This window comes from Belonocnema kinseyi, chromosome 5 (genome assembly GCF_010883055.1).
Source record: "Belonocnema kinseyi isolate 2016_QV_RU_SX_M_011 chromosome 5, B_treatae_v1, whole genome shotgun sequence".
NCBI lineage: Eukaryota > Metazoa > Arthropoda > Insecta > Hymenoptera > Cynipidae > Belonocnema > Belonocnema kinseyi.
This window is the reverse complement of record NC_046661.1, coordinates 85317330-85343645: the sequence shown is the minus strand read 5'-3', so window position 1 is coordinate 85343645 and position 26316 is coordinate 85317330.

Here is a 26316-nt window from a genome sequence, read left to right as displayed (position 1 = left end):
AGAACCAAATTAACGATTGTGAACTTTTTGGGTGCAAACTCTTGAATTTGATTAAAAATTCGACTTTTTTGGTAGTGGAATAATCGTTTTCTTTAAAAATTCTTCTTTTTTAGTGGAAAATTAAACTTCTCGGTTAAAAATTCTCAAATTTGGTTAAAATTTGTCTGTTTTGGCAGTTATCAATCTTTTTGTTTCAAAATTATTCTCTTTTAGTTGAAAATTATAAATTTTGGCTCAGAATTCTTGAGTTTTCTTGAAATTTCTTCCGGGTTGGTAGTAAATTTTTCTTTTTGTTTAAAAATTCTTTTATTGTCGGATATTAAACATTTTGGTTAAGAATTCTTAACTTTTGTCAAAAACTCTTCTTATGTGTGTAGCAAATTAATCTTTTTGTTTGAAAATGATTTGTTTTTAGTTGAAAATTCAATTTTTAGTCCACAATTTTAGAATTTTCTTAACAACTATTTTTTTTATAGTAAATTATTCTTTTTGTATAAAAAGTCTTTTCTAGTAGAAAATTCAAATTTTTGTTTCACAATTCTTAAATTTTGTTTAAAACTCTTGTTTTTTGGTAGTAAATTAATCCCTTTGTTGAAAAATTCTTCTTTTTTAGTTGCAAATTCAACTTTTTGGTTCAAAATTCTTCAATTTGGTTAAAAATTGTTTTTTGGAAGTCAGTTAATCTTTCTGTTTAATAATTTATCTTTTTTACTTTAAAATTCAACTTTTTGTTTGAGAATTCTTGAATTTTGCTAAAAATTCTTTTTTTTTGGAGAAAATAATTCTTTTTTTTCATAAATTGATCTTTTTGCAGACAATATAGGCACACTGGTAACTTAATTTGCTGCAAGCACACCAAAAATGTGTATAAACTTACTTTTAGATGGCGGGGGTTATAGATGATCCCTTATCAGCAGCTACAAATAGCTAAGAGCTGATTATAAGGGCAGACTAAAAAAAGTGAATGACAGTTATTGAAGAGGTAAATGGGAGGTCAGAGCGGAAACTGAAGGGGATGAACGGGGTAAAAAGGAGGTTCTGAATATCGCTGATAGAGCTGACTTGAAGTACTCTTCATACCGAATTTCTCTGACTAACCTTTGCCCTCCTTTTCTTCTTGTTTCCAGCCCCTCTCGATCATCAAACTCGTTTTAATGGTAAAAAGAGAAGCCTGGCATATCTCTCCATCGTCTTTAACCCCTTTTACTATCCGGGCCATGTTTTGACCTTTGGCACGCCGAAATCAAGTGATTTCCGATTTCTCTGCAGTTTTAACGAAGTAGTCCCTCTTAAACCCAATTTTTAAAGTTCTTCTTATTTTTATTCATCATAGATATTGTATTGCGATACTTGCTCTGTTTTATAGATTTTTTATGGGGGCATTTTAATTTATTTATTATTCGATATTTATTTATTGCCCAATATTTATTTATTTATTAGTCAATATCTTGACAAGATGAAAAAAAAATCGTTAAAGTCTCTGTAAAGTCGTAAAAAGACACTTCCAAGGTAACACTGTGATCGGACAATCGTTTCATGATCAGCATCATTTATGGCATTGTTATCGATAGCACAGCCCTACAAAAAAATCTGTAACCCGAGGTGAGCCACCATACCTATACGTTTTTGAGACTTCTGAATCGCAGTAAGAAAAAGATTAATACTTTTAAGTAGTGATGCAGTCGAGACGATTTCGAGAAATTCGAGATTTTTTTGAAAGATGTTCAGGTGAACATAGAACTTTATTCAGATCAAGAATCTCGAATAAAAATGTCGATATCTCGAGTCGAGACCCTCGAAACTTTTTATGTGAGATTCTCGATCTTCATGAAATAAAAAATTTTGATATTTCACGTCGAGAATCTCAGTTTTTCATTTGGGATTCTCGATCTTCTTAAAGTTTTGAGTTCACCTGAACATGTTTCAAGAGAATCTCGAATTTTCTTCAAATTATCTCTAATGCATCACTACTTAAAAGTATTAATCTTTTTCTTGCTGTAATTCAAAGACCTCAAAAACGTATAGGTAATTATCAATAAAAATAGACAAGGAACCTATTTATATAAGTATGACCTAGTAGTCATAAAACCTTATTACATATAACCACACGAAACATTCTGCAGCTCAAGCTAAATCACCATACTCATACGTTTTTTAGGTCGCTGAACTCGATTCTAGAGTCGGTTTGACCCTATCGGGTCAGGATAATTGTCAATTAAAGGTCAAAATTAAGAAAACTATTGGATAAGAGGAAACTATTGGATCCGAGGAAACCATTGGATAGAAGTAAACCTTCACTCTAAGACGTTTTGGGATCACTGGATCGGAATCCGGGGTCAGTTTTACCTCATCGGGTCAGGGTCAATGTCAATTGAAGGTCAAAATGAAGAAATCCATTAAATGGAAGAAAAAATTTACTTTGAGACATTTTTATGTTGCTGAATCCCAATCCAGGATCAGTTTGACCCCATCACGTCAAAATAAAGGTGAAGTAAAGGTCGAAATGAAGAAACATTGAATTGGAGAAAACCTCCACTATTAGACGTTTCTGGGGTAGCTGAATCTGAATCAAGAGTCATTTTATCCCCATCACATAAGGATTAGGGTCACATGAAGGTCAAAATGAGAAAAAATCCTTGTTACAGCCTGAATCACGACCTTAAGACGTTTTTGTGGTCGCTAAATCCGAATCCTTGGTGTTTTTTACCCCATCAAGTTGGGTTCAAGGTCATATTAGGGCTTATGTTTAGAAAACCATTGAATCGAACTTATGGGGCCGAAGTAACCACGGATTCGGTTTCAGCGAACCCAAAATGTCTAAGAGTAGAGGTTTTCGCCAATTACATAGTTCCATTTATTTTGACCTTGGAATGACCTTGAAAAAAACCCAAGAAAAAAAGGTCCTAAGTTAGTGGTTCACGCCGATTAAATGGTTTATTCTCATTTTGACCTTCACTTGACCTTAATCCTAACCTGTCGGGGTCAATCTGACCCCATATTCGGATTCAGCGACCATACAATATCTAAAAGCAGAAGTTTTCTTGAATCCAATGCTTTTATCTGATTTAAACTACAATTGACCTTAACCCTTACCTTAAGGGGTCAAACTGACTCCATAATTGGTTTCAGCGACTTTCAGCGAACTCATAAACGTGTGGGTATGGTGGTTTCTCTTGCGTTGCGGAATTTTTTTTTTCGGGCTGTGTAATAGGTTCTTTTACCAGGTCATACATATATAAGCTTTCATAGATTTCTTGTTCATTTTGATTGACACAAATTTTTAACTGTTTGTTCAAGTTTTCAGTATTCCACCTTAAAAGTGGTAATTCAGCCAAAACGATATCGAGAAAATTTGAGATTCTTTTGAAGCATATTCAGGTGAACTCAACACTTCATAGAGATCGAGAATCTCGAATAAAAAGTTTCGAGATTCTTTACACGAGATTTCGAAATTTTTTATTTTATGGAGATCGTGAATCTCCAATAAAAAATCTCGAGATTCTCCAGTCGAGATTTGACATTTTTTATTTCAGATTCCCGATCTCCATGAAGTTTTGTGTTCATCTGAACATGTTTCAAGAAAACCTCAAATTTTCTCGAAATCGTCTCGAATGGGTCACTACCAAAAAGTATTATTTCTTTAGTGCTTTTTATCGCGTGGACACTAGGGTGGTTACAATTTTGTTTTATTCGAATTTTCATGAATATTACCTAGAAATTTGTTCGAATTCACAAAAAAGTACTATTTTTTGTCACAAAAAAATTGTATTTAGAGGTGGCGCAAGCCCCATGAAGTTTCCCATAAGAAAAAAGGCGTTTTTGTAATTTTTATTCAGAATCGTCAACATCAACTCAATCGAGTTAATACTCAACATTTCTTTTCATAATTAGCTATAAAATAAAAAACAAAAATGTTACTTTTTAAACATCACACTCATCAGTCTTTTTTATTGGGTCCCAAAAACAACCCTCAAGTGAAAAAAGTGTTTTGCGTTTTTTGGCCGTAATTATGATTTTTTAGGTTTTATCAAATACTAATTGTTTCTAATACATAAAATACTATTTTACACTTATAATAAGGTGTTTAAATACATTGTTTACATTGTTTATAATTGTTTTTAGCAATTTTCTCATAGAATAGAGTTAGAAAATTTTAGTTTTTTCACAAGTTTTCCGCTTTTCGTTCAATTTCTAATTAAAGTGAGATAAGACTTGATTAATCTTAACAGTCACAATTGTATAAATAATTTATTATTATTGCTATTATAATATTATATTAAATCTCTTTTAGAATAATGTTAGAAAATTACAGTTTGTTAAACCAATTTTCCATTTTTGGTCCAATTTTTAATTAGAGTGAGGTCAATAATTAATCACAATTACAAAAAATAACCGTTCGAGTAATTTATTACAATTTTTCATAAAATTCTATTTGAATAATGCTAGAAATTTACCTTTTTTGAAATTTTTAAATATTCGTCCACTTTTCACTTATGTTAAGTCGATACTTAACTAAATTTAGGGAAAAAATTATTTAAACAGATTAACTTAGTGATGTTATAATTAATGTAAGTTCACAAACATAATTGTTTAGACAATTTATTATGCTGTTTAACTATCTCCTCTTTAAATAATTTTGGAAAATTGCAGATTTTTCTTAAAATTTGAGATTTTCTTTGGCTATTTAGTTGGGAACAAATAAGAAATAATAATATCAGCTTCAGCAAAAGGGTTTTAGTAATTATTTCAAGGAAAATTTACATTTAATATGATACATATAGAAAATTTTAAGAATAATTCAAATATTTGTCTTATTTTAGGAAAATATATTAACAAAAAAGAAAAAGATTGTTTTAAACATGATTCTCTTCAATTTTTCATTATTAATTGTTCATAACTAAAAAGGGAAAGGAATTTTAAGCCTTTTGAAAAACCGCAACTGTCCAGTTTTTATCTAAGAGAAGATACTTCTAAGCAATTAAAAGTTGTTTAAACATCTATTTTTGTTAACTTGCATTAATTATTATCTCGCCAAGGAAACAATGGACAAAAAATTGAAAATGTTAGGGAAAACCGCAATTAGTTGGTATTAATATAGATGAAGATATAGGTATTCACAATAATAATTTGTTAAAAAATCTGTTGTGCCAAATTTAGTTAATGATTAAGCCACGCTAAGTGAAGAATAGAGAAATCTTTTTTAAAAAAGTGCAACTTTCGACCATTAGGCAAATAGAATATTATTTTAAAAAATCATAAATTGTTAATTCACTTATTTTTGTTAACTTGACCTAATGATTACTTCACTCTACTTAAAAAGTGTACAAAAAGAAAAAATTAAAAAAAAACCCGCAACTATCTAGCATTATTATAGAATAAGACAGCTATAAACTACAGTGATTTGTTTAAACAATAATTTTTGCTGAATTGAATGAAATATTAACTGACACCAAGTGAAAGTGCACAGAAAGTTGAAAATTAAAAAAATGCAATTTTTAGCATTATTCAAAGAGAATATTATTAACAACAAAATAAACATTTTAAACAGTTACTTTCGTTAAAATTAATTAACTTTTATCTAACTTTAATTGAAAATTGGATAAAAAGTGGAAAAGTTATTAAAAATCCAGGACTTTCTATCTCTATTCAGGGAAAAAATGACTAGAAAAAATAATAAATTGTTTAAACATTTTATGTAAACATCTTATTATCAGTATAAAGCAGTATTTTATGTATGAGAAACAATTGTCATTTTTAAAAACCCAAAAAAAAAATCATAATTAGAACCAGAAACTTGCAGACCCCATTTCTCAACTTTAGGATTTTTTTTGAACCCTATGAAGCAGGCATATGGGGCTAATATTTAAAAATTATTATTTTATTTTTATTCCATGGCTGATTTTAAACAGAACTGTTGAGTTTCAACTCGGTTTAGCTTATATTGATGAATGTGAATGAAATTTACAGAAAGTTTTTTTTGAACAAATATATATATATAAAAATTTTTTTGTGGTTTTGAACAAATCTTTGAAGGATATGCATGACACACACATTACACACATACACACACACACACACAGACAGAACAGTGATGCTGACGGACTGCGATTTTTGCAACTGCGCATGTACCGAAAAGCGCGGGTCTATTTGAAATCAATAAATACTATCAATAATAATACCGATAATATTTAAAACGCACTTTCACTTTAAAAAAATTAATTAAATTGAATCTAAGAAATATCTGAGTTTTTAAATAATTTATTATCAATGTAATATTACCAGTTTATGATGTGTAATTTTAAATATACTCGCGCTTTCCGGCACATGCGCAGTTGAAAAATTCGCCGTTCATTAGCATCACTGACAATTGAGGAGTTCTGTACAAGAAGTCGACAGGCGCTCGAGAACGAGTAACAGTACTGTCCAGGCTGTGACGTCAAGTATCAAAAGTGAAATTCGAAATTTAAAAAGACCAAAAATATAGTTAGATAGCTCTTGAAAAATGAAACTGAGTCTCTATTTACAGTTATTCTCTCGGGCTGCAAATTTTCCAGTAAATAAATAAAAACTGACTTTTTTCTAATTGAAAAAACCATGTTTTTTCACATTCAACTCGCCGTAAGTAATTCCATAATCAACTAATTTACAAATTTCTTTTTGAGTTTTATTCGTGACACTCTAGCGGAGGCTACAGTGTCCAAAAAGGGTCAAAAGTTAATTTCTAATGTTTCTTTTTTCTTATCCGAATGAAAAACCGTCTTTTTAGATTTTCACATTAAAAAAGTGAGTGACGAAGTTTGTGCTACGACAAACTACAAGCGAAAGAATTTTCCACCAATGTATTGGCCAACTTTTTAGAAAATCTCAATTCAATTTGATTTTTAGCTCCATAATTACAGCGAGTTCATTAGGAGCTCGCAACGCGACACCACAGGATTTTTAAGGGGACGCCGCCGGAATGCTGACTAGTGCGAGCGAATGGACAAAACAAAGGATGGGCAAGGACGAGGTTTTAGGCTTCAGGCGGTGTCCCCTGAAAAATCCTGTGGTGTCGCGTTGCAAGCTCGTAATAAACTAGCTGTAATTATGGAACTAAAAATCAAATCGAATTGAGATTTTCCAAAAAGTTGTCCAATACATTGGCGGAAAATTCGTTCGCTTGAAGTTACATTAGAAATTAACTTTTGGCCCTTTTTGCACACTGTAGCCTCCGCTAGAGTATCACGAATAAAACTCAAAAAGAACTTTGTTAATTAGTTCATAAACGAATTACTTACGGCGAGTTAAATGTGAAAAAAAGATGGTTTTTTCAATTAAAAAAGTCGGGTTTTATTTATTCACTGAAAAATTTGCAGCCCGAAAGAAAAACTGTAAATGGAGGCTCAGGTTCATTTTTCAAGAGGTATCTAACTATATTTTTGGTTTTTTTAAATTTCGAATTTCCCTTTTGATACCTGACGTCACAGTCTGAATAATACTTTTACTCGTTCTCGAGTGCCTGTCACCTTCTTGTCCAGAACTTCTCAATTTCAAATAAATATAAATAAATTCAATAATAATTTTAATTTGATAACAAGGCATAAAAATATGAAAAATTATGAAGCACGCTAACTTTTCTTCTGAATAATTAAGAAAATTGAAATGAATTTAATTATTAAAAATCAATAAAAGCGCATTGTATATAATGGAATATAGGATACAAATTACACAACTGCGAATGTCGATTTAAAATTGAATCAGGTCACTGAGTTTGAGAGATATCGAGGGGCCTTCTGCGAATTCCGAATCGAGTGTTTGCAACCACCTAAGTGTCACTTAAAATGAATCTAAAATTCTATTTGAATATGCATCTCCACGAATCGAAGATGGAATTCAATTTGCTTTATAGGAAATTGGTGCATTTAAAAAACAAAATGTGTTCAAGTTTCACAATTTATACTCATTTAAAAAATGTTATGATTAAATTGTCAATGAATAAAGTACTTTAGTTATAAAATTGTGAAATTTTGAAAATCTTCCAATCCAAATAAATTTTTTTTAACAATAAGAAAATATCTGCCTCAGCCTGGATTCAAACAGGCACTGTCCATTCGTCAATTCGTCATACTTTTTCCAAAGAGGGAAAGAGAGAGAGAGAGAGTGATGGGAAAATGAGTCGAGGTAAAGTAGGGAATCGAGGGGAAATAAGAGAAGAATAAGTAGGGGAAACAAGGGGCAGTAGCATAGTGAGTGGGAGGGGTTAGCAAGTAACAAAAAAGTGGAAAATGAGGGGGAACCAGAGGAAATGATGATAACTCCGGAGAGAAGATGGGAGAAAAAATGGAGGAAATTATAGAATAGGAAGTAAAATAAGCAAGTTAAACGATGTTGGTAGGGGAAATTAGGGGGTTTGTAAGGACAATGGGAGAGAATTGGGCGAAATAAGGGGAGGTGAAGTAAAAGAATTGAGAAAGAGGGAACTAGTGGAAGTGAGGGAATGGCAACTCAGGCAAGAGGAGATGTAGGGTAACGTAGAATAGGGGACATAAGAAAAAATTATGGTAAAATAAGTGAGGGAAGTGATGGGATATTATGGAAAGGATCGAGGGGAAGTTGTGCATAGCAAGAGTAGGAGAAGTATAGGATACGAGTTGGGAGAAATTGCTGAAGGTAGATTAGGTGAAGTAGGGGAAGTAAGAAATAATGAATGGAGGGCAAGTAGGAAAAGTTAGGGGAAATAAGAAGAAGTGGGTGAAATAAAGGAAGGGGAAGTAAGAGAAGTGAGGATGTGGGAACTAGTGAAAGTGAGAGGATCGTAGCTCAGGGAAGGCGAGATGTATGATAACGTAAAGTAGGAAACGTAAAAAAATAGGGTGAAATGAGAGGGAGAAGTGATGGGATATTAGGGAAAGGGATCTAGGGGAAGTAATGGGTAGTAAGAGTAGGAGAAATAGGGAAAAGGGGTAAGGAGAAATGACTGAAGGTGAAGTAGGTAGTAAGTTAGAGGTAATTTTAGTTTTGGGGATTGCACTAGAATCGCGACTGGGAGCAAATAATATATTAAAGAAAAAATAGAAAAACAAGGAACACCAAAATAATAGAATAATAATAGAAATTCTGGAAATACCTGCTTCTTAGCTGTTACTAAAGTTTCTTAATTTTTATAATAATATAATAAATTTCAATAAAATTCTACGTCTAATGATTCTAAATTGAAAGAAATAACAAGATCATTCGAATTAATAATATAATTTTATTATAAAATATAGGAAGTTTGAATCTTTTAAAATTTTCCAGGGAAATTGGTTCAAATTTTTGAAAAATAAGATAAAATCTGCCCCAACCCGGATTTGAACGAAGAACGCCGCTTTACGTAGTTAATGTACCACTTGTGTCTTCACTTGTGTTTTCACGTTCTTCAAGAAGTTATTTTCTTAGGAAAATGGAAAATTTTAAGATTTTGTATTTGATTTAACAACTTTTGGATTTAAAACTATGAAATATTCTATTTAAAAAAATGATCGACATAATAGACAAGAAATTCAAACCACGAAATTCCAAATATAAAAATTTTTATAAATATTATTAGGCTTGATTAAAATATTATTCATATGATAATATTTGTATTATTTTACACTTATAAATAAATCATTAAAATCTCTGATACGTTTAGATTCGCAGATTGAAACTTGATGCAGGAAACTTGTTACTTCTGAGATCGAAAGATCGATGAAATCCGAATGAAACGTCAACTCTTCCAATTCTGAGGAACATTTTCCAATTTCCTTTTTTTTACATCCATTTTTTTTATTTTCGTTTCTATTTCCTCATATTCTTTATCTCATGAGTGTAAGAAATCTCAGCTTGTTAAAGCCTTAATTTCATAATTATAAACTTTCTAATAATAAATGAAATCCATTAATTCAAATCGTACAATTTTTCAAGATTGACAAATTTTAAAATATAATTTTATTTAAAAAACGGATGTTACTTTGAGTAAGGTTGCTTTCCTTTGCTTGTATTTATAATCTTATGGTGTTCATTTGATAAGCCTTTTTTCTTCTCTATAATTAAGCAGTAAAAGATTAAAAAAATTACCTGAAATATATAAAATTTTAGAAATCAAAAGTCGTTTGAATTATAAATTACATGTATCTCCCTCCCCCTCCCCCTCCCCCTCTCCTACTCCACCTCCCTCACTCTCCCCCCTCCCCCTCAACCTCTTCCTCAACATCTCCTCTCCATCTTCCTCACCCTCTTCCTCTTCCTATTATATTTGATCATACCATTCACTACTCATCATCTTCTTTACTCACCTCCACTCGCACTGTGATCCCTCCTTCTTCCCTTTTTTTCGCCCTTCCGTATGAGTTCCTGGTCTTGTACTTTCCTGATTTGGATCTTTCCTCACTTTCCTTTCTTTCCTTCTCATACGAGCCATAATAAGGACTCCCATATCCCCTCTAGTCTGTGAAAAATTCCCTCCTCTTACTTCTCCACTTTCTCCACCTCTACATCCGCTTTCATTTCTCATTAACGCTCACCTTTCTTCTTCTTTAACACTTCCCGCTTCCTCTCCACTATTCTAATCAGATCAAAATTATAACCTATATAAAGAGTGATTAAAAAAATCAAATTTTTGACCACTTTGGGGTTCATATGTTGTACTTTTTTCCGGGATGCGAAGTAAGGGGAGTAGGGAAGCGGAAGGTTGGAGAGGGAAGTAGGGGACAGAGTACGAGTACAATGGGTTAGTAAGATAAGCGGGGGCATGCAAGGGAGGGAAGTGGATGAAGTATGGTAAGGGAGGGGAAAGTGATGGATCCAGTAGAGTAGAGGGGGTCATGGATGAATTGAGAGAAGTTGAGGGATCGATTAGTTTAGTAAGTTTATTAGTAAGTTTATTAGTAAGTTTATGAAAGTTGGTAAGGGAAGGGGTGTGGGAGATGTGAAGTAAGGAAAATAACGTGAAGGGGGTGAAGGGGAGGGAAGTGGATAAAGTATGGGGCGGGTGGAGGAAGTGGAGGACAGGATAAAGTTGAGGGAAGTGAGGGGTGAGTTGAAGGAGTAAGGGGTGAGTGGAGGGGAGTAAGAGTAAGAGTGAGAGTCATAGTTTTAGAGGAAAGATTTTGGACGACCTAATTAACGTCTCAATAGGCTACGAAATTATTTTTTGATTCTGCAACCAACTTCAATTAGTGAGAAGTGGGTCACTGAATCGATTCAGTAAAAGAGGGTCGAAATCACTGATTAATCAGTCAAATTCACTGATTATGATAATTAATAGCGAATTGACAATAATAATTGATCTCTGATTCTGGAATTTGATCTTTGATATTCAAGTGCTTCGGAGCAATTCACTGATAGGATAGGGATACTCGATTCGATGCAGTGGATTATCGTAGTTCGCTCGAGTGGCTCTAGAACTTATGTCCGAATAGATTTGTGTAGTCAGGGCCATGTGTGGAAATTTCTGGATAGGAATGAGAATGTTGACAGAGGGAATAGCATATGAGGGTAAATGGAAAGATCGATCAACAACTACAAAAAAAGGACTTATATTTTAAAAGTTCAATATTCACCAAAGCAAAAGTGCAGAAATACATTTTATATTCACTAGGATCATCTATTTGATGAAAAAAATATCTTAATACGAAATAAAAACGGAATTAATAAATTAAGCCCTCACGGTTAAGCCTATGTTGGTACCATCTTTTTGGCAGTTATTTTTTGGGCGGTTTCTTTTGGTAAATGGATCTCATTAATTATGATTTAATTTGTGCAAATGTCAAGGAATTTCTATAAGAGGTACTTTAAATAAATTTCAACTATAAGAAATTTTCAAATTTTTTTTTTATTTCGTTTATAAAAAATGCTACGAAATATAATTGTTGGTCATTTATTTGCCTTGTTTTTCTATTCCTTTATTTTTTGCAGTTGTATTCTCCCGACGATTTTATTTTTAATACATTTATTTTGATTTAAAAATTCCTCTCTCCTGGCAGAAATTTCATCGTTTTTGGTTAAAAGGTCGACTGTGCGGTTTGAAATTAATTTTCTCTGGTTGAGGATTCAAATATTCTATGGAAAACTCGTCGTTTTTATAGAAATATACTATTTTCTATTAAAAGAAATATTTTTGTTTGTTTGAAATATGTAATGTTACATTACTCCTTACAAATTTATATTTTTTGTTTGAAAATTTAACTACTTTTTTTAAGGGTTTTAACTACTTTGTCAAAAAATAATTTTTTGTGGAAGATTCATAATTTAAGTTGAAAAATCATTCGCGATTTTTAGTTTAAAATTAATTTTTTCCCTTAAAGGTTCGTCCATTTCGGTAGAAAAATAATATTCTTTACACTACTTTGTTAAAAATTAAGTTTTTTGGTTGTGAATCCAAAATTTGAATTGAAAATTCATCTCGTCGGTTAAAAATTGCACTTTTTGCTTGTATCTCTTTCTTTTTTTACTTAAAAATGAATTTTTTACATCTTGTTTTGAAAAATCTAGTATTTGGTTTTTTTCGATTCAACAATTTGACTATTATGTTTAAAAACAAATTCTTCTATTGTAACTTCAAGTATTTGATTGAAAATTTAATACTGTCCAAAAATAAATTACTTTTGGCAAAAGGGATAGAGAATTCATCATTCAGGATTAAAAATTCAACTATTTGGTTAAAAATGCAACTGTTTTGGGTGAAATTTAATCCTTTTTCTTTAATATTTCCAGGTTGAAAATTATACTGCGTTGTTAAAAAAACGTTCACGTCACGTTAGTCACTTTAATTCATATAATTTCTTTCCATAATTAAAAAAAAAATATTAATTAAATTGTTAATAAAAATAAAAAGATTAGGTCGTTGTCGAACTATTAAAAAAAGTTAAAAAAATGCGTTATTGACAGTTGATCAAATGTTATCAATTCATAGCAAAAATCATTGCCAAATAACTGGTTGTTAATTTATTAAAAAAGCAGTATTTTATTTTTGAATACATAAAATGAAAAAAATTTAATTGAAAAATTTCTGTTTACACTAATTAATTGTTAAATGTCATCAAAATGTTCGAAAAAATTTAGAAGTTAGTTATTTGCAGTTAATCGCATCAAAAAAATCAAAGTTCTACCTTAAAAAATAGCCAAATAATGCATTTGTTAATTAGGAAAGTTTAAATTATTATTATTTTTTACTTGGTGCTTAAATATTATATTTAGTTCTTATTTCCAAGTAATATATGATCGATTCCATAGAAAAAACTTTATTTATTTGATCAAAAATACCTGATATGGATATTTGTTTATGAAAATTGCTTTGAAAATACCAAATTATTTATTAACTGTTCTTATTTAACTAAAAAATTCTTTTTGTTTATGAATTGTTCAAATTTAGTGTGAATCAAGTGAAAAAAGTAAAAAAAGTTAAAATCGGATAAAAATTTTCTTCTGAAAGTCAATTTATTCACAGACGTTTTTTTTTGCCCCACTGTGCGTCTGTACGTCTGTCCGTCATACATTTTTTAAAGAAGGGGAAGTAAGGCTTGGCGAGGGGAAGTGATAGGAAGTGAGGGCAAATGATGAAAAGCAAGAGGCGGAAAAAAGGGAAATAAGAGGAAGTGAGGGGAAGGGAAATGAAGTTAAGTGAGGGAAAATGATGATAGGGAAAGTGAGGAGGAGGCGAAAAGGGAGAAAGGGAAGGGTAATTAGGGTAATTAGGGTAATGAGGATCAGGGAGGGGAAGATACGGGAGGAAATAAAAATAAGATGAGGGAAAGTGATAAAGCAATGAGGGAAGTAAGGGTAAGCAAGAAGAGGGAATAAGGGGAAGTCATAGGAAGTTAGGGGATGGCAAAATAAGAAATAGTGAAGAAGGCTAGAAGTGAGGGGAGGTTCAATGAAAAAATAAAGTTGAGGGGGAATTAAGGGAAATGAGAAAAAGGAAGGAGAAGAGGGGAAGTGAGAGGATAGTAGAGGAGGGGAAGTGAGGGGTATAGAAGTGAAAGAAAGTGCCCCAGATTCCCCTTTTCTTACTCCCCCTCTGTTCTCCCCTCACAACCCCTCCCTCAATTCCCCTTCCCAAAAAAATTTTTCCGTAAGATTAGCCCGTTTTCTAGATTATTTAAAAAAAAATATTTTTATGATTAATGTAAAAAGATATGAAATAAAAAGAAAACTTTTTTAAAAAAGAGAATAAAAGGAGAAATCTTCAAAAGATATAAAAAAATGTATTCTAAAATACAGTTACAAAAGTAAACATTAACTGACTACTTTGAAGGAGTTTTTGGTAAGATTAAACTCTTTTCCAGCTTTTTTTAAAATAAATATTTTTAAGATTATTCATCTAAAAAGATATAAAAGAAAATCAAAATTTGTTTACAAAATAAAATAAAAAAAGACATTCAAAAACTTCAAAAGATAAAAAATATAAGATGAAAAATCTTGAACAAAAAGTATAGAAATAGAATTAAATTTAAAAAATAAATACGAAGCGAATACTGTAACGGAATTCTCCATAAGATGAACCGCTTTTCCAGCTTTGCTCAATAAATATAAATAATATAAACATCAAATTAAATTAAAAGAGGCAAAACAAAGAAATAAATAAATAAAAATTGTTAAAGAAAAGTAAAACTTTTTGAATTTTGAATTATTGAATTATAAACTAATTTTGTTAACTGAAAATTCGGCTATTAAATTTTTTATAAAAAGTTTATCTTTTTTTTTGTACAAACTTTAACTATTTGGTTAAAATTGACGTATTTTGTTAAAAATTCATCTTTTGGCTTTTATTTATTTCGTTGACTTGCCCGAAGTCGCTTAGATTAGAAGAGTAAAGATGTGTAGGTAATGGTTATGAAATAGCATAAGTAGATTCAGATACGGTTGCGTTCTCGGTCCATCTCTCGGTTGCAGTTCCGCCTTCGATCGCTTGCACTTTCGCTTTGGATCGCTTGCACTCTCGCTTTGGATCGCTTGCACTCTCGCTTTGGATCGTTTGCCCTCTCGCTTTAGATCGCTGACACTCTTGCTTATACGATCGCTGGCACTCTCGCTTACGATCGCTTGCTCTCTCGTTCGCTAACACGACCCAAATTCCGCTATCGTAAAAAAATATAAATAAGGATCCAGATATGAGATTTTATGTAAGTAGTTGTAAATAAATATAAATGCTGCTGCGCAGCCAAACCTAGGTTTATTTTAATTCTATTGACTATCAGATTTAATTTCCATACATAGCTAAAAATATTAAGCTTTTTGATTTATCATATTTTTCTAAAAGTTAAGAACTTTTTCAACTGAAATAGAGAAATTGAAACATAAGCGAAAGAGAAAAGAAATAAAAAACTTTTATTAAAGCTTTACCAGTCTCATGAAATCCCTCTATGATTCGAACTTTGAAAACAACGTCAATTTCAACGGATGAGATGGTAATGTAAGCAGGAAATGTAAACAGAAATAGCTATCTGTAAATTTTTTTATTAAAAGTCAAAAAATTCAATCAATTTTCACTTTAAATTAATATTTATTTGCAGCATATATGAATTTTTATTTTTGAACTTCAAAAATATTAACAATTTAAACATTTATGAATAATTTTTATGAATATTAATAATTAAATTCAAATTTTTGAGAAAATAGTAAACAACTTAGAATTTATAGTGCTTGAAATTAGAAAAAAATATATTGAACAGTTTTAATCAGATTTTAATAAGAAGCTATCAGAAATGAAAATGTTATTTTGAATTAAAGAATTTCTATGTTAAATAACTTCAGGTTAAATTTTGAAAACTGGATAATTTAAAATTCAAAGATGTACATTAATTTTTTCTAATTAAAGGCGCTCAAAATCAAATAAAGTGAATCTGCTCATATTTAAGGCGTGACATTGAAAAATAATTTTCCTGCTTTTTTCTCGTTTTGCTTTTTTGTCTGGAGGCATTTAATGAAAAATTGTTTAGTTACAAATTCTTTAATCTGAATATTGTGTAACCAGCAAGTCTTTTAATTTTATGTTTGACAATTTTGAAGAATTTAAAAAAGCAGAAAATTTTCTACGTTTAAAATTAAAACAATTTTAAAGATTGAGAAATAAAAACTGTTCCATTTTAAAGATGCATAAACAAAAAATCTTGAATTTTGATTATTTTAAAAACCAGAAGACAATTTTTAAATTTTAATTTTATTAAATTGAAAACAGTTTCAATTTAAATCATAAAAATCACAATTTTTTTAGTATTTGTAAGTCAATAATCTCTTCAATTTTGAAAATTTGAATTTTAAGTTCTACAATTTTATACATATTTACTTGAAAATTCTTAAATTTCATGAATTTTAAGTCAAAAATTCTTGAACTGAAAGTTCTTTAATTTTTAAAATACACAATTACATCTTTTTCAATTTTGAAGATTTATATATTTAAATGATGTAATTCCAAACGTTTTTTTCTGTAATTCAATCTTAAAGATTTATAATTGATAATTCTTCTATTTAAAATTTTTTAAATTCAAATCTCTACAAATTTTAATACTTAAAATAAAAACAATTAAAACCTTTTCAATTTTTAGGATTTATCTTTGAATACCAAATTTTTAATTTGAATGATTTTGAAAGGCATTGTTTTTAAATGTAAATTATCCAAATTAAAAGTTTTTAAATTTAAAGATTTATAATTCAAATTTTGTAATTTCATGAAGAGTTACAATTGAAAATCTTCAATTTAAAAAATACAGAGTTTTAAATTATTCAATTCCGAAGATTTATATTCTAAGGTGATGCAAGTTTGAACATTTTTTAAAGAATAGTTCCATTTTTAAGACATGAAATAACAATTTTTCATTTTTAAAGACTTACAGTTCAAATTTTAAGTGTCAAAATTACTGAATTTTTAATTGTAAAACTTAAAACTTGAAGAATTTTCAATCGAAAATTATCCAAATTAAAAGCTCTTCAATTTTTAAGTTTTGAGAATAACAGAATTTTTAATTGTTAAACGTAAAAATTTCATCTATTTTAATTGTAAATATTGTAAATATCAAAGTTACAGATTTAAAATTTGCAGTTTTCTTGTAAATTTTCAAAATCAAAAGAATTGAAATTTTTAAGTTTTAAAATTCTTACAATTTGAAATATAGTTACAATTGAGATTAAAAAATTTTAAGAACATAAAATTGCAAATTATTCAATTTTGGAGATTTATATTTTAAATGCATGTAATTTTGCCTGTTTTTATTTGTTTCGAAAAGTTCAATTTCAAAGATTAACAATTATTTCAAATTTATAATATTTGAACCAGTTACTATTTGAACATCTTTAATTATATTGTTGCATTTAATGTTAAAATTTTGCAATAAAAATTATTGAATTTTGATGATGGTGAAAGATAAAAGTCAAGTTTTCAATTCTAGCTCTTCCAATTTGAAGAAATTTAGAATGAAAGCATAAAAATTACAGAATTCTTCATTGTAAAACATTAAAGTTCAATCATTTGTAAGGCCTTTGAAATTTTCAACTGTGAAATATTCAAATTAAAAGCTCTTGAATTTTGAAAATTGAAAATTAAAATTTCTAAAGTTTTTAAAGGTTTAAAATAAAAAATGATTCAATTTGAATGAGTTTGATTTTAAAGGTATATGATTTTGAAATTTTTTTGAAAATAAGTTCAATTTTGAAGAGTTACTCTTAAAATTTCTTTAATTTTAATGACCATTGTCCAAATAATTCCTTAATAAAATTTAATGATTTTAAAGGCAAGTATCAAGTTTTAAATCTTAGATTTTACAAATAAAAGAAATTTGGAATGCGAATTATCAAAATTAAAGCATTTTTAATTGTAAAACTTTGAACTTGCATAATGTTTAAGGCTTTTGTAATTTCCAATTGGAAATTATTTGAATTATAAGCTCTGAAAATTTAAAGATTTAAAATAAAAATACAAAACATTTTCAAAGAGCTAAAATTTAAATTATTCAATTGGGACGATTTCAATTTTTCAGGTATGTAATTTTAATCTTTTGTTTAAGTTGTTCCATTTGAAACATGTCGAATGAAAATTTCTGAATTTTAAAGATTTACAATTTAAATTTATAGCATTTTTAATATTTTCAGTTGAAACTTCTTTTATTTTGATGTTGTATGCACAAATGAAATTTCCTAACTTTTGATTATTGTTAAAGGAAAAATACAATTTTTTAAATTTATTTCTTCCAAATTGAAGAAATTTAGAATATCAAGTCTCAAAGTAAAAGAATTTTAAATTTTAAAACTTTAAATTTGAATCATTTTTTGGGCAATCGCAATTTTTAATTGTAAATTTTCTAAATTAAAATCTCTTAAAATTTAAGGATCTAAAAGTTAAACTTCTAAAATTTTTTACGGCTTGTGATATTTAACTTTTTTTAAATTTGTTCAATTTTGAAGGGTTATTATTGAAACTTCTGTAATTTTAATTATGGACGTCTAAATCGAAAGTCTTACAATTTAATGACTTTGAAAGGTAAAATTTAAGTTTTCAATTCTAGATTTTGAAAATGGAAGAAATCTGAAATGCGAATCACCAAAATTACAACATTTTTAATTCCAAAACTTTAAAATTATGTAATTTTCAGGTAATTTGCATTTTGAATTGAAAGTTATCCAAATTAAAAGCTCTTGAAATTTGAAGATTTAAAATATAAATTTTCAAAATTTGTGAAGGTTTAAAATAAAAAATTATTTAATTTGGAATGTTTTAATGTTAAAGGTGTATAATTTTGAACGTTTTTTTTATCGTTCGATTTTAAAGACTTACAACTATAAATTTTTTAATTTTAGATTTACAATTTAAATTTCTACTATTTTAAATATTTTCAATAAAACTTTTCTGAATTTTAATGTTAAGTGTATGTAAAAAACTTCTTAAATTTTGATGATTGTGAAAGACAAAACAAGATGAACGTTTTTTTTTAATAATAAAATTTTAAAGATGTACAAATTTAAATTTCTCAATTTTAGAGATTTACAAGTTAGATTTTTATTACTATCAATAATTTTAATTAAAAACGCTTTAATTTTAATGTTGGGCGAATAAATAAAAATTCCTAAGTTCGGATGATTGTGAAAGAAAAAATCAAGCTTTCAATTCTAGATCTTCCAAATTGAAGAAATTTGCAATGTGCAGCATCAAAATTACAGAATTTTCAATTGTAAAACTTTAAATTTAAATAATTTTTAAGGCTTCTGGTAATTTTTAATTGTAAATTTGACACACTAAGAACCTCTAAATTTTAGAGATTTATAATTCAAATTTCTAAATGTTTTGAAAATTTAAAATGGATATTATTCCATTTGGAGGATTTTCATTTTAGAGGTGTGTATTTTTTAATGTTTTTTTTAATAGTTCGATTTTAAAGACTTACAACTAGAAATTTTTCAATTTTAGAGATTTATACTTTAAATTTCTACTATTTCCAATATTTTCAATAAAAAGTTTCTTAATTTGAATGTTGTATGTGTTATTTATGTATGTATTTTTAACGTTTTTTGAAATAGTTCAATTTTAAAGATTTACAATTTCAGTTTCTACTATTCTTAATATTTTCAATTAAAACCTCTTTAATTTTAATGTTTCGTATATGAATGAAAATTCCTTCAACTTTAAATATTCAAAATTCCTACAGCTTCAATAAGTAAAACTTAAAAAAAAAATTAATTTTGGAAATACGGAATTATTTTGAATACTTCCGAATCAAAAAAATTTTGTTCACGTTAAAAAACAGAGGGAATACAAATTTTTCAATTTTTAAGCTCGGACAATAGGATCCCCTCCATAATAATACTACTAATAAAAAAAACAACTCTATAAAATATTTTGATAAAATATTGATGAAAATTAAGAGTGAACTTTTTTTCAATTTCCAGATAAAGATCCTAATTTATTTACTGTCTGAAAGTATGCACCTGTTTGAAATGAGTCGTCGCATCTAAATCCTTTTTTCCGCACGCGATATAACCAGCAGCAGATTCAATTTCGACTCGATTCACTGGACTTTAAAGAGGACTTATCCATCCGCGTCGGAGAACTCGATCCGCGGTACTCAAGCGCTATCAGAAGTTTTGCGCCACTCGAAAAATAAAATAAATAAAATAAAAAAAGGCGAAAGTAAAGAAAAAAATTAAAACGTTGTGGTAGAAAAAAAATGATCCTGAAATTGTCAGAGTACGAGACGGAGCACTTTATATCGGGATTCCCGAAGGAACGTGCTGTGGTTAGTCCCGAGGGAATGGGGGACGAGCGTCTCATGCGAAGCACGTCCGCAGGGTCAGAATTTCTCTACCGAGATTGCCCTTTCCACTAAAACCGCCCCTAACCACATACTGGACCTTTTCGCACATTTACATGACCCCGACCTACGATAGGGGAATTAGGAAATGGGGTGAACCTTATTTTAGAAAATTGTCTTTTGAATTGGTGAGTTTTCTGCATTTTTTAAATTAGGGAAAGTTTTTAGGGTTTTTAAATTGATCCGATTATATTAGATTATATTAATTTTTTATTAGTAACTTGTATTTATTTCAATTAACTTATTCAAATTATTTTCATTAATTCTTTCATATTAAGTGATTTCATGTGACTTTCGGTGATTCTTAGTGATTTCTAATGATTTCTAGTGATTTCAATGACTTTGTAACGTTTGGAGTCTGAAATGATTTTAATGACCATTTTCAGAGAACTTAACCGCCTTAAAGGACTTTCATTCAAATAATTTAGGTTATAGAGAAATTTTCGGGAAAAGTTTCTGAGTTATAGGAATTTCTAGTAACTAATTGTGAAATAATTGATTTCAAGTGACTTAGAGTGATTTATATTGATTTTAAAATAAAATATATATTTTGTAATTTCTCATGACTTTTTTTACTTTGAGTGATGCCTCCTCATTTCAAACGATTTCCGGCTATGTCTAGTGATTTCTAATGATTCCTAGTGATTTTAATGACTGTGACTTCTGGTGTCTGAAATAATGTTAGTGCCCATTTTTAGTGAACTCAACAGTTTTTAAGGGACTTTTATATAAAGTATTTAATTTATAGAGATTCTAAATGACTACTTGTGACTTTTATGGTATAAAGTGACTTCAAGCGATTTATATTGATTTCAAATCGATTAAATTATTTTTGTGATGTTTATTACGACTTATATTTTTTCAATTAATTTGACGAGACTTTTAGTGATTTATAGCGATTTCTCGTGATTCCAATGACCGCTTTTGAGGAATTTGTAGTAAGAGTATCTGAGTTATAGTTATTTTTAGTGACTAAATGTGATATTATTGATTTTAAGTGACTTATAGTGATTTATATTGATTTTAAATGTATATTTTAAAAATTTTCATACGATTTCTTTTAATTTGAGTGATTTCTACTTATTTAAAGCGATTTTTGTCGATTTATAGTGATTGCAAATCATTTTGATGACTTTTCATGATTTCTCATGTCTGAAATAATTTGCATGACCATCTCCAGTGTAGTAGACCGTTTTAAGTGCATTATTAATCAGAGTATTTAAGTTACAGAATTTTTAAGCGACTACTTGTGACTTTCATGATTTGAAGTGACTTTGAGCGATTTATATTGATTTCAAATCGATTTTAATCATTTTTTTTATTTTTCATATGACTTTTTGTCCTTCAAAGGATTAATGTGACTTTCAATTATTTATAGTGATTTATTGTGTTTCCAATTACCGCTTTGAAGGGATTTTTAGTATGAGTATCTAATTTACAGGAATTTTCAGTGACTAATTAAGACATTAATGATTTCAAGTCAATTATAGTGATTTATATTGATTTGAAATTGAAATATATATTTTGTAATTTCTCAAATGTCTTCTTTTACTTCAAGCGATTTCTACTTATTTGAAGCGAGTACCGGTGATTTCTAATGATTTATAGTGATTTCGATGACTTTTTGTGACTTTTGGTGTCTGAAATGATTTGAATGACCATTTTCAGTGAACTTAACCGTTTTTAAAGGACTTTTATTTAAAGTAATTGAGTTACAGAGATGTTCAGAGACTACTTGTGACTTTCAACATTTAAAGTGACTTCGAGCGATTTATATTGATTTCAAATCAATTTGAATAATTTTTGTGATTTTTATCATGACTTCGAGTTTATCAATTAATCTACCGAGACTTTCAATGATTTATAGCGAATTATCGTGATTACATTAACCGCTTTTAAGGGATTTTCAGTCAAAGTATCTGAGTTATAGTTATTTTTAGTGACTAATTGTGACAATATTGATTTCAAGTGGCTTACAGTAATTTGTATTGATTTTAAATTGAAATATATATTTTGTAATTTCTCATATTCCTCATTTAACTTCAAGTGATTTCTATCAATTAAAGGCGATTTCCGGTGATTTCTAGCGATTTCTGATGATTTCTATGACTTTTTGTGACTTTCAGTGTCTGAAATGATTTGAATGGCCATTTTCAGTGAACTCAACCGTTTTTAACAGAATTTCAATGGAGGTATTTAATTAATAGAGATTTCAAGTGACTACATGCGAATGTAATGATTTCGAGTGACTTCGAGAGATTTATATTGATTTTCAATCGATTATTAAACTTTAGCAGCTTATATTGATTTACATTGGTTGTCATTTTACATGCGTATTTTGTAATTTCATTTATGACTTCTGTTACTTTAAGTGATTTCTAGTATTTTAAAGCGATTTATTGAGATTTATAGTGCTTCTAATGAATTCTAGTGACTCAAACGGTTTCAATGATTATCTGAAGTGAGTTCAGATGACCTTAAGGGAGTTTTATTGGAATTATAGGGATTTTGAGTGACTCCTTGTGACTTTAATGATATCAAATGATTGCGAGCAATTTAAATTGATTTGAAATTTATTTGAATATTCTTGATGGTCTCTTATATGACTTCTAATATTTTAAACGGTTTGCCGTGACTCTCGCTGATTTATAGTGATTACTCGTGATTTTAATTAATTTTTTATGAGGATCGTCAGTTAAATTTTTCTCAGTTATAAGGATTTTAAGTGACTATTTGTGAATTTAATTTACTTATAGTGATTTATATTGATTTTAAAACGAATTAGATATAACATTAAGTTACTTTCAGTATTTCAAAGCGAATAATTTTTAGATTTTTGAAATTGATCTAATTATACTAGATTATCTTTATTTTTGATTAGTAATTTTTATTTTTTTTAATCACCTTCTCTTGAATAAAGGGATTTAATGTGACTTTAAGTAATTTCTCGTGATTTTTAACTATTTCTAGTGATTTTAATGACTTTTTATGACTTCTGGTATCTGAAATTATTTAAATGAATATTTTCAGTTAATTCAGCGGTTTTTGAGGGATTTTATTACAATTATTTTAGTTATAGATATTTTGAGTGACTCAGTTGTGAGTTTCATGACTCTAAGTACGCTGAGCGATTTATATTGATTTCAATGTAATTTAAATCATTTTTTAAAAGTCTCATATGATTTTTGTTACTTCAAATCATTTAACGTGACTTTTGGTGATTTTTAGAGATTTGTAAGGATTTATAGTGATTTTAATGACTTTTTCTGACTTTCGGCGTCTGAAATTAATTCAATTACTATTTTTGGGCGAATTCAGCCGTTTTTGAGAGGTTTTTATTACAATTATTTAATTTATAAAGATCTTGAGTGACTCGTTATGACTTTAATGTTTTCAAGTGACTTCGAATGATTTATGTTGATTTCAAATTAATTTAAAAAGTTATTGTGATTTCTCATATAACTTCTGGTATTTCAAAGGATCAGCGTGACTTTCGATTATTCATAATGACTTATTGTGGTTTTAATTACCATTTTTTTAGGGTTTTCAGTGAAAGTACCAGAGTTATAGGGTCTTTGAGGGACTACTTATGATTTTCGTGATTTTAAGTGACTTCGAGCGATTTATATAGGTTTAATTCAACTAATTGGTTAAATGATAAACTTCTTTTCTAAAATTCAATTTTTTGTTGAAAAGTGAACTTTTTTTGTAGAAAATTTAACCGTTTTGTTAAACATTCCAGATTTTTTATAAAGAATTGCAACTGTTTTGGGTTGAAGTTAACACTTTTTTGTGTAAAAATCTGACCAATTCGTTGGAAATTCATCTTTTTAAGTTACAAAGTCAACTATTTGATTAAAAATTCAATTATTGTGTTAAAAGTTTCTTTCTTTCCCGTAAAAGTCAACTATTTAGTTGTAAATACAAAAATTACCTTTTTTTTTTAAAATCAAACTCTTTTAGAGGAAATGTCGGGACAATAAACAATCGAAGTAAGGAGAGGATAATTAGGTAATGTTGGAGGAATGAGGTAAAACTATAAAAGGGGATGCAGATGAATTAGGGAAAGTAAGGGGAAATGTGGTTCTAGGAAATCAGAGTATTGAGGGGAAATAGGATTAGAGAATCTAGATAAAGGAAGAAGTAAAAGTAGAGGGAAAAGTAGGGAAATAGAGATAGGAAGAGACGTAATGGAAATTAGGGAAAATAAGAAGAGGGAGAGTAGAAAAATTGAGGGGAAATGAGAAAGTAGAGAAGGAAGAAAAAATGATCGGACAACGAATAGGGATCCTTGGGGGAAATGAAAGTCGAAGAGCTAGAGGAAGTTACTGGTCGTAAGGAAACATGAGTGGAGGGGAAGTAAAGTAAGTGAGATAAAATAATATGAGGGGAAGGAAGTACAGAGGGAATAGGAAAAGGAAAGAAAAATGGGAAAATGTGAAATGAGATAATATTAGTGTGCGGGAAGTGGTGGGAAATTTGGGAACGAAGAATAAAGGTAGTTAGGGAAAATAGAGGCAAATGCGCTGAGGGTTGTGAGGGGTAATGAGGAGAGGTGCATAACGGGTAGAGAGAGGAAAGGAGAAGTAGGGGAAGTGGGTGTAAGGTGAGGGAAGGTAAGAATGTGAGTGGAGGGGAAGTAGGTGTGGAAAAGTATGCGAGGTTAGGTTTGAGCGACTCAATTAACATCTTAATAGGCTACGAAACTCTTTTCTGTAGCCGCACGGGTTGAAAATTGAACTATATGGTTAACAATTAAATATTTTTTAATTGGTCATTTTGTTTCTTTTTAAATTCACTCCTTCAATTTAATTGAATTTTTTTTTTGTTAAAAGAAAGTATTATATTTTGTTGTAAATTTTAGATGAGTCAGTCGAAGTAAGGGAAAATGAGGAGAGTTAGAGAGTGGGAAATGAGGGTAAATGGAGAGTAAGGATGTAGGGGTATAAGGATAAATAAGGCGATTTAGAGTAGGGAAAACGTGAATAAATGATGAGTGAGGAAGTAGGAAAAGTGAGGAGAAATTAGGGTTGCGTAAGTGGGTGAAGTGGAAGGAAAGAAGGAAAGGGAAAGTATGGGAAATTAATTGATGGGAAGTGTGAGGGAAAGGGAATAAGTAAGGATAGAGTAAGTGGGTAATATAGGGGAGATAAGTTGTAATTAGGGAATGTAAAGAAGGGAGAGTTTGGAGAAATGTAGAGAAGGTCAATAGGAGTTATGAACGGACATTGTGGTAGAGGAGCAGGGGAGGTAATAAGGGAAGGGGCCTAGGGGAACTGAGAGTAAATATTTTGAAAGTTGAAAGAAGAGGTAGGGGAAGTGGGTATTAGTGTGAAAAGGGAGGGGTTATAATTATAAATGAGGGAGAGTAGGGAAGGGAAACTGAGGACCAGGGAAGAAAAGAAATATCGTTAATCATATTTTTCGTTAAGAATTGAATATTTTTTTAATGAACGGAGTATAAAAGGATTTACTGAAAGTGCTAAGTATTTTTTTGAATTGAAATTTTTCTACCAGATTACACAATTTTTGATTGTTATTTGGTTTGTATGAGAAACGTCGACCGAAGCTGTATGTGACACGAGTTTCACTCGTAATTCGATTTCTATTGTGGAACACAATTGGGCATCAGAGCTGTCCCGTATCGCGTGGCAATAGCGAAATTTAATTCGCTGTCGTGTCAGCGATTACGTTATGAAGTCGCCTTCCTTATTAAATTCAAAAGCTAGCTAACTACAACCTGAAGTGAATTAAGGCTCAAATTAAAATCCAGGAAGCTCATATTTAATCCCAATCAACACCTAACTCTTCTCAATATTTGATTATGAATCTTAAATTAAATGATTCCCATTTATAAATTAAAACGACGTGTCTCGTTTTCGCAAAATTCAAGAGGACTAGACGCGGCTATATTAAAACGCAATTAAATAATTTAATTTAGAAAAGAAAAAAAGGATAACTTTATCAATAGGGAGCGTCCGCATATTAGGAGTCGTCAATAAACTGCATTATTAAATAG